Source organism: Oryza sativa, chromosome 11, assembly GCF_034140825.1.
Source record: "Oryza sativa Japonica Group chromosome 11, ASM3414082v1".
NCBI classification, from domain to species: Eukaryota; Viridiplantae; Streptophyta; class Magnoliopsida; order Poales; family Poaceae; genus Oryza; species Oryza sativa.
This window is the reverse complement of record NC_089045.1, coordinates 29,284,347-29,294,470: the sequence shown is the minus strand read 5'-3', so window position 1 is coordinate 29,294,470 and position 10,124 is coordinate 29,284,347.

Here is a 10,124-nt window from a genome sequence, read left to right as displayed (position 1 = left end):
GCATAGAGTCTATATAGAAATACAATTTACAGAAAAATTCGGAATTACCGCGAAATCTGCGCGGGCCACCATGCTAGTTATGATTGAAACAGAGTAGTGCATCTCATCTTCAAAGGATTTTGGGTGGCAACTGGCACCGCTCATCACCCCTAACTAGGGGTGAAAACGGTACGGAAACGGACGGAAACCATCTTTATTATTTTCGTTTTCATATTTTTTTTCGGAATCGGAATCGGAAACCTCGGATACGAAAACGGAATCGAATATTATCGAAACCGAAAACGGAGCGAAAACGAACAGGCGCGAATATGGTAACGAAAATTTATCGGAATAAAAAAACCCCTCAAACTAATAAATCCAATTGAATAAATTATCTATGTTTGAAAGAGTAATGTTGTCGATAAATCCCAATGTAGGACAAAAAATATTCTTCTGTAATTTTAGATTTGCATAACAAATATTTTTTAAAAAAATAACAGCCAAACACCATGGTATTCACTATTTAGCGCTTAAAAAAAGAATCCAGGGTATTTCAGTCACAAAATTTCTGGTAATTCCGAGAAAATTTCCGGAAATTCCGAGAAAATTTCCGGAAAGTTTCCGACCGATACCGAGTTCCAACGGAAACTGCCCTTTTCATTTCCGATTCCGTTTCTGAGAAAATATTTCCGATTTCGTTTCCGTTTCCGAAAAATTCCGAAAAAATTCCGACCGACCGATTCCGTTTTCGAAAATAAGTCCGGAATCCGGAAAGTTTCCGTACCGTTTTCACCCCTACCCCTAACGCTGTCAACTTTTCCAGTTGAACACAATCCCAGTTTCATGTACTCGTATCTGTACTGTATAACATCAATAGGTTCTGAAGCTTAAACGGCAGTACGGCATCTCTGCATCATTGAACGCTACAGACCAACAGAGGAACACGAACTCAACTGCTATCGACCAAAATTTCTTCGTTCCAGCGATCCAAAACCACAGCCTCTCTCTGCACCGTTCGATCATATACAGGCGGCTGAGATTAGACGCGCCTCGGAATCCGTGGGCCGATTTTCGTTTAGGCCCTCGTATTATCTCGTGTTGTCGTGTCGTTGTACAAGGGAGGAAGAGATGTCGAGACGCCGCCGCCGCTGCCGCCGGCGATGAGGAGAAGGGAACCGGGCGTTGCCCCTGGCGCGGCCTCTCCACTGCAATGTTCACAAAGATACCCCGAATTATTACTCCATCTGCAACTACACATTCTGTTAATCACAGTTGGCATCTGAACCGAAACCGAGAATTATTTTTTTTGAGAATATGCAGAACTTGCGTTAGTTGAGTATCTTTTGTATTAACTCTGAACTCTGAATAAACTAGTTGGTTTGGTTGTGATCGATAATCCTGACCTGGAAGAAGACAGCTTCGCCGTGGCCGCAGGCGGCGCACCGGACGGACTTGGTGCGGGGCAGGGTGGGGTCGCCGGCGACGTCCTGGAGCACCTGGGTGAAATCCCCGGGCGGTGTGGTGCACCACGTTATGGTACGCGCAGTAGCTCTACTGCCAGCTACCTCCTGTGATTCAGGGAATTGCAAGTTCAGTCAAGCAATGCAGTGACATTGCCATCCTAAACTGTTAGTACTTTTTAGCTCAAGAATGAACCTGAATCAACCAAACAAGGGCACTAGCTCCGTAGTAAGATCTAACTGATGTTGTGTTCTGGCCTATATGACAGTGGTAACGCAGTTGTTTCTTTTACAGGAAAAAAAAAAGGCTAACAGTTGGAACTGATTTCTGGAACATGGCTGTGTCCTATCTGCTTCTTGCTGACCTTCCCTCTCCTCGCTGAATTGTACCTGTTTTTTTTTTCTAGAAGCTGCAGGCAACTGAGATGATCTCTCTCAAGAAGGCGATTAAAAGATGAGAAAGATCAAATCTTTGTAGTATCTCCAAGTGTCTGGAGAACAGAATCTCACTTGGCCTTCCTGACGCCAACCAGTTCTCTGCTTAGGCATGCATTTGCATTGTGAAAGAGCTGGTTGACAGAGACAACGGCAGAGGTTTCTATGAGAATTCGGGGCTTATTTCCAGTCCTGTTGCATACTTGGGATCAAAACTTTTAGCGTTGAATCCAATGGACAGGTTTCACGAGTAAACATACAGAAATATTTCTCATCAAATATTGGAGTTTACAGGAGTAATTGTTTACAAGTATACTTGTTTTCATGCGTTTTTGTGTATCTGGCCAAACTTTGTACGTACTGCTAACAAACAGTGAATGATTTCCTTTGCCTAACTTGTGTCTCAATTCTCAACTCTCAAACAGCAGGATGCAAGGACTGAGAGGGGGATGAACTGGTGCATGTGTCTATCCCAATTGATTTTACTGGGAAACTACTTCACTGTGTTTGGTCCATATGTGGGGAGTACTGTTGTATCTTTTGATAATAGAATCAGATTTGTCCAACAGATACAGTTTGGCTGAAGTGCTGAACTGAATCTTGTCTGCACATCTATCTACAAGCTACTTGCATTTACCATTTAGAAAGCATATGGATTGCGACTTCAACGGGAAGCATTGATCTAACATTCTCCCAAACAGAGATAGTATAGGTTGATTCAGGTCTTGAGATGATGTGAATCACTGAACTCTACAGAGTACAGACCAACAAAGGAACACGAACTCAACTGCTATCAACCAAAATCTCTTCGTTCCAGCGATCCAAAACCTCAGCCTCTCTGCACCGCTCGATCTTATACAGGTGGCTTAGATTTAAGCATGCCTGTGACTGTGAATCGAGGGTTTATTTTCATATAGGCCCTCGAGTTATCTCGTATTGTTGTCGTCATGATCGACGGTGACCCGGCGGCGGCGGGATCTTCTGCGATAGCCTGTGGAGGCGCTGGCGATGTCGGCGGATGCGGGTCACTGGCGGCAGCAAGTGGAGGTGCGAGGTGAGGATGAGGACGGTGAGGTGGCTTTGCGTTCAACAGCAGTGGCTGTGGTGGTGGTGGCCATGACTACGGTCACCGGAGGCATGGCGGCCTCGGACGGCAAGACGAGGGCGTGGGAGATGGCTACATTTGGCCGGCGCGACATCGTTTGGTAGAGGGGTCGGTGACCGGCTTGGCACGAGAAGCGCGGCCGATGGAGGGAGGCCGGATTGGCGCGAGAGGCGCGTCCGATGGAGGGAGGCCGGATTGGCGCGAGAGGCGTGTCCGGTGGAGGAGGCCGGCTTGGCGCGAGAGGCGCGGCTGACGGTGGAGGAGGCGACCTAGGTGTGAGGAGAATCTGCTGGTGGGTGTGGCGCGATCTTCGGCGCTCGAAGGCTAGCCGACTGGGGACACCAGTGCAGGGGTCCCACAGGTCGGCAGAGCTTGTATGGTGGTGGGGCATCAGTGCGTCAGCCGTGGATTTGCAGGTGGTGAGCGGCGGGTGAAAACTCAGTCCGGCCTTGGTCGAACCAACAACGAGGTTCTCCCTCCTGAGGGTGTTGTCGTGTTGTTTCATCCCCCAAGGGTAATTGCCGGGCGAAAGCCTAGTCTTGGCTCCTTCGAGTCCCGACGGACGGCGGCAGCGGCTTTTCCGTCACTTCTCTTCTTGAAGACATCGTTTTGGCACCCCTATGGGGCGATCTCGTCAGTGTCCCTTTGTCGGCCTAGTGGCGGTCGGTCATACTTAGCGGCGGCCGGTCCGGTGCTAGCCTTCTCCTGGGCTTGTGTGTTGGCGATGTCGGTGTGTGGGTGGGGTTTTTTTTCTTTTTCCTGGTTACGACCCTCCAGGGTTGTAATCTTGTAATCTCGTGCGAGTCATTCAAAAAAAGTTTGCCTCCGCAGTGTGAAGGAGCAGGGCGGGTTAGGAAAGGGCAAGAATGTAAGTGTCTCTATCATCAATGGTATAGTTAGGTAAACCTTGTATAAGCAAAATCCTAGGGTTTGCTTACGGTTCCTGTAAAATAAAATTAGACCCAAGTGGGGAGGCTACAGGGGAGTTTTTGAAATACTCCTACAATATACTACTTCACTCCTTTTGGTCCACATGTCACATGTGGGGACTACTGTTGTGTCTTTTGATAATAGAATCTTGTCTGAATACAGTTTGGCTGAAGTGCTGAACTGAATCTTGTCTGCACATCTATCTACAAGCTGCATATAAAAAGCATTTCTAGTTGGATTGCGACTTCAACGGGAAGCATTGTTCTAACATTCTCCCAAACAGAAATAGGTTGATTCCTTTGGATATAGAGGCCGGATTTTATCCATTATCTAAAAAAAATAGGTTGATTCATGTCTTGAGATGATGTGAATCACTGAGCGCTACAGACCAACAAAGGAACATGAACTCAACTACTATCGACCAAAATCTCTTCGTTGCCTCAAGCCTTGCCTTCGAGCACACATTACTGCTTGGGTGGTCAAATTCGCTTAACCATCTTGTCTCCCCTTTTGTATCTATGTATCTCTTGTATTTTTTTTTCTTTCTTCCTGTTTTTCTCCCTTGTACCTCTGTTTTTTCTCATGTCTTTTCTTTCTGTTTTTTCCTTCTTCTCCCCCCTCTGTTCTCTTGTTCGGCTTTACCAGATTTTATCTGATTTGACCACCATTAATGCAATGGTTATAAGGTAGTCTCTACCTTTTGCGTCAAAAAAAAAATCTCTTCGTTCGAGCGATCCAAAACCTCAGCCTCTCTGCACCGTTCGATCTGATATAGGCGGCTGAGATTTAAACACGCCTGTGAAGTGTGAACTGGGGGTTTATTTTCGTATAGGCCCTCGAGTTATCTCGTATTGTTGTCGTTGCGAGCGACGGCGACCCGGCGACGGCAGGAGCTTCAGCGAGAGGCGATGGGGAGAAGGGAACCGGGCGTTGCTGCGAGCGGGCGATCCGACGAGCCAATGAGGTCATCCTCGAGCTCCTAGCGCGCGCGGCCGTCGAGCGAGCCCCCACCTCGGCGTTCGTGCCGGAGACCAGAGAATGTAAGCGACACCTCTCACTCCTCCCTTTCTTTTCCCGTCGCTGAATGCAATTCAGTTTTGCTTTGCTTTCTGCTGCATTTTGTCATCCAGGGGAAGACAATTTTGTACCTGTTAGATGAACTTGTTGCGATGACACTAAGCGCCTCTTTGAATTGGAGGAAAAACATAGGAATTTTGGAGGATTTCAATCCTATAGGAAAATTTCCTATGAAGCCCTTCGAAACAAAGGATTGAATCATATACAATCCTTTGAAATTCCTATGGACAATCCTAAAGAGATTTTGGAGGAAATTTAGCAAGAGCTTCAACCTCTTGGTAACTTTCCTACGAGTCTATCTCTCTCATCTAATTCCTGTGTTTTTCCTGCGATTCAATCAAACGGTCATTCCTGTGTTTTTCCTGCGTTTTGCAATCTTCTGTTTTACACTTACATTCCTATCAAAATCTTACGTTTTTCCTATTCCTATGTTTTCTCAATCCTGCGATTCAAAGGGGCCCTAAAAAGTCTGTGCACTAAACTGAATGACTGAAGAGCTCTTACAGGAAGATGAAAGGAGGACGCGTCCCCCGCGTCGCTCTCACGCGGGCGGCTCGGGGGCGAAACCCTAGCCACCCGTGCCGCCACACCCTCATCCCCCTCCTCCACCTCGCCGCCGCCGAAGCTCGCCGGCGGCAAAGCCAGTGGTGAGCCGGGAAGGCGGCGGCAAGGCCCAAACGTACAGCTCGGTGGAACCGTCCTCTGCGTGAGGAGGACGGAGAAGGCCGACGACGGCGCAGCCGAAGGTGAGACGGCCGATCGGTTTGGGGCGGCGGATCCGGCGCCTCCGTGGCCGGATCTGGCCCCCTCACCCACGGTTTCGGCCAGCGGGCTAGCGTCGCGACGGAGGTGGAGAGGGGCATCGAGCGGCACGAGGGAGGACGCGGGCCCCGGCTGGCGAGGCCCTCGGCCGGTGATGGGGGGCCACGCGAGACGGCGGTGGGGTGGCCGCGAGACGACGGCGAGGCAGCCGCGAGACGACGGCGAGGCAGCCGCGAGGCGGCGGTGGCCCTCGGCCCGGCGATGGGGGCGGTCGGATCCGGTGGCCCTTGGCCAGATCCACCACCCTCCTGGCTGGATGATGGCGTGCTGCCAAGGTGGGGACCAGTGTGCCCTCGCCAGAGCGGCAGTGGGAGGCCGGCGACGGCGGGGGTCTGGTGCTGCGAGGAGGCGGATGCGAGGCCCTTGTCGGCGCAGTGGCAACCTCCAGCTACGCCCACTGGCGTCTTGACGAGGTGCAGCGGGGCTGCGGGCGCTTGTGGCGACGGTGGCAGCGGCATAGCGGGGAGTGGGTGCTCGTGGAGGCGATGGCAGCGGGGAGCTTCGACGACCAGTACCTTGGCCGCCTTGGCCGGTTCTGGTCGGTGCAGCAGAGGAGTGTGGGCGATGGTAGGATGCGTCGAGGGTGGAATGCTTGTGAGTCATCTTGGACTATCGTTTGGTCGTCGATGTGGGGGTGCTTGTGTGGGTAATGTGCAGACGCTGGCGAAAGCCTTGCTGTACCTTTGGCCGGCTCGATGACGACGACGCACCCATTGGCGCCATTTCCCTTCTTGAAGGCGTTGTCAATGTGCTCTCCCATTTGCCCCACAAATCTCCAAGTGAAAACCTTGCTCCGGCTTCGGACGAGCGGCGGCGGCGTTACGCGTCGTGTCCTCCTTGGGGGCGTCGCTTCGGGGAAGTTCCTTTACATCGATGACTATTGAGGGTCTCTTCGGTTCAAAAGCTTTCTTTCCTTGGTGCTTGGCGAGGCCTAAGCCTCTTGGGTTCGCTTCGCTCTTGTGGTGGGCGACACACTCTTCGGTTGTTTCTACGGAGGAAGTCGGAGCTGCTCGCTGCTGGGGTGCGGCGACGCTTGACAACGATGACGTGTTGCGGTCTCTTCCAAAGAGTTGGTGCTGGCCATGTGAAGGAAGTGGCTCTTTCATGGCTTGGCTGATGTCCATTGTGGATGTCGGAGCTGCTTTCGCTTTGGCAACTTCCGTGGCTTCAATGTCGCTGCAGTGGTGAAGTCGGCGCTGCTGGGTTGCTTGGCCGGCTAGCTCGGCAACGATAACACCTCTTCTATGATGTCGGAGCTGTTGTGCCACTTTTGTGTTTAGCTTGGCAATGATGTCTTGCGTTTGGGCTCCGCCGTTGTTGTTAGTAGTGTAGTTAGGTCCCATGTTTTCCTCTGTGATGTCGGTTCCCCATAATTAACCATGCAGCTGTATGGGTTTCGGGCCCGATGTCTCTTGTCTGTACAGTTTCTCCCTCTCTTAATATAAAACCAGCAATGCTGGCTTAGGTTTAAAAAAAAAAAGAGCTCTTACAGTAATGAACGCAACACAGCTGGATTCTAATTTCAGAGTCCATGACAGTGTTGAAAATTTGGGGAGTGAACTCCAAAGCATTAGGAGATAACATTCTCTGAACATTACGATCAAATGCCATCAGGTGAAATGCTGCTAAGTATCTGAAACTGGATCTAGGAATTTAAACTTCTGACGAACCGCAGCCTCCACACCGCAGTGTTCACAATTCTCAATTCTCAAACAGGATGCAGGGAATGAGAGGAGGACGAACTGGTGAATGTGTTCGCCTCCATTGCTTTCACATGAAAACTGGTTTGCAATGAGGTCAAGCTAAAATAGTTTAGAAACAGAATTGCCCAATAGAGCACCAGAGTGGATGAGTGTCTAGAAGTGTTTTTCAGTAAACTATTCCATCAATAAAAATGCAATTAACTTGACAAGAGTGCAGAAATTTTCAAGAGAACTTTCACTGCTCTAGATAGCAGCAGCGCATTGTTTCACTTAATGTCTATACACTATTACCCCCTGCTCCTTTTCCGGGCTTGGGACCAGAAGTGCTTCAGCGTTGATGACTTAGGGGTATTTCAGTCCAAAAAGAGATGCAAAGATGATAAAATAAATTTAAAATGGAAGAAATGATGAAAATGGTAAAGTGGCGAAGTGTACTCAGTTCAGGATGTTATTCTAGCGAAGCCCATTTAAGTGATGGTATTTTTACGAAGCCAATTTTACGCGATGGTACATATGCAATTTTCTCTTTTTCGGGCTTGGAACTAGCAATGCCATTAAAGATGCACACCCAAGATGGCATAGGAGGAGCTACCTACACACGTGCAAGACAAAAAACAAAAACACGTTTTTTTTTTCATTTTTGGATCTGTATCCCTTTTTTGACTTTTTTTTTGTAATTTTCGTGTTCTTTTCACTCTTTTTTTTTTCAGTTTTTGTAATCTTCCAAAGACCAGCAACTAGGTAAAGACAAGAAACAAATGAGAGGAGCAAAATTGTTTGATCCTGCAGCAAAATTGTATCTTGTTGTTCAGGACTTCAGGCACATTTGGGCTCCAAGACTTGAAAAAAATTTTTGCTCCTCATCAGGTCATGGTCGGCACTGAATTTCCTTCACCTACTTGTCAATTCGCAGCTCTTAGACCTGGTGGTCTGGTCAAGCTAGCTTAAATAGTTCAGAATCAGATTTGTCCAACAGAGCAATAAGGGTGGATGAGTCTCCAGAAATGTTTCCACAATTATTCCATCACTGAAAATGAAATTAATCTAATAAAAGTGCAGAAAATTCCCAATGATCTAGCAACGGAGCATCATTTCAACACACATCTATACCAAACTATCCCCTCCTCCTTTTTCCGGGCTGGGGACCGGCTATGTCATTTAGTTATACCTACGATGACATAGGCGGAGTTACCTACACACCTACAAAAAAAAATAAAAAGAAAAGAAACACACACGCAAAATCTAACGAAACATGACAATATATTTTACAAGAGCTAAAGAAAATATATTTTTTATTTTTTTGACATTTTCCCTTTCTTGATATTTTTGTTTTATTTATTTTTTAAAAAAATAAAATTTTTTTAATATTTCAAAGACCAATAACTAGGTAAAACAAAAATACATATTACAAGTGACTGCACAGCCCAAATTCTTCAAGATTAACAACCTACAAAATAAATAAGCACACAGAAATTAATCATGGATGTATATATACATAAGTATTTTGGTAATTTAATAACTTAATTAAGGAAAAGAAAATATATGTGCTATCAGTTTTTCAACAATCATATTTTCTGGAATTGAACTTACCAAACAATACACGTGCATTACAAAAGGCATAAGGAAAAGACACACATGGACTATACATAGGCATGCCGATCAGCAATATCCTCTTCTTCTTTTAACAGGTAGAACACGAACAAAACTATTAATCAATTTGAACCAATACAAAGACATTTAGGTGGCTTTTTTGTTTCACCAAACAAACCTTAATTAATTAGGAGCCCTACACTAGGAACAGATGTTGGGCGGACTGTGTGCTGTGCCGGCATGGCCCATTTGTCCGTGTCGTGCTTGGGCCAGCACCTTAGCCCATGGGCTTACACGGCACGGCATGCCTGTTGACGGGTCGGCACGAGCACGGCCCAGCTGCCCATTTATTTTCCCTACAATTTTCTAATTTTTCCCATATTTTTCTCATATTTTTTTATTTTTTTTCATATTTTATCCTATTTTTACCATATATTTTCTAATATATTTCGTATATTTCCTAAATTTTCCTCACGTTTGTCCTGTCTTCATTCATTTTTTAACTTCATATTATTTTTCCCTCAATTTTCAATTTTTTATGGGCCACGTGCACGGCCTGCTACAGTTGCCGTGCCTTAGTGGGTCGTGCCACTAGTGGGGCCGTGCGTGTTGGGCCGGGCCACCCATTTGGCCAGCTATAGTCATGGTACTGTAGTTGAGTATTTTTAATTGAATTAATTAATTAGTTTTGGATTAATCATCATTATATCCGAACCGTGGAGACTTCCCTCACTGTTTTCCAAGTCAAATCATGGTAAAGTACAAGAGACCGGATGCCCGAATGCCGCCATTCCAACATTTTTTTAAGCAAAATAATCATTTTAACCCATGTATTCAACCACATGTACAATTGAATTTCTTAAATATTTTAATAACCCATACAACGCACGGGTTGACGACTAGATCTAATGGTTGTAAATGATGGGTTCACCAGATTTAATAAAGATAAATGACAAGATGTTTTTGTTTTTCTCGGAATTTTTAGAAATTTCTTTAATTTATTAGAATGTCATGTGGAGGCTT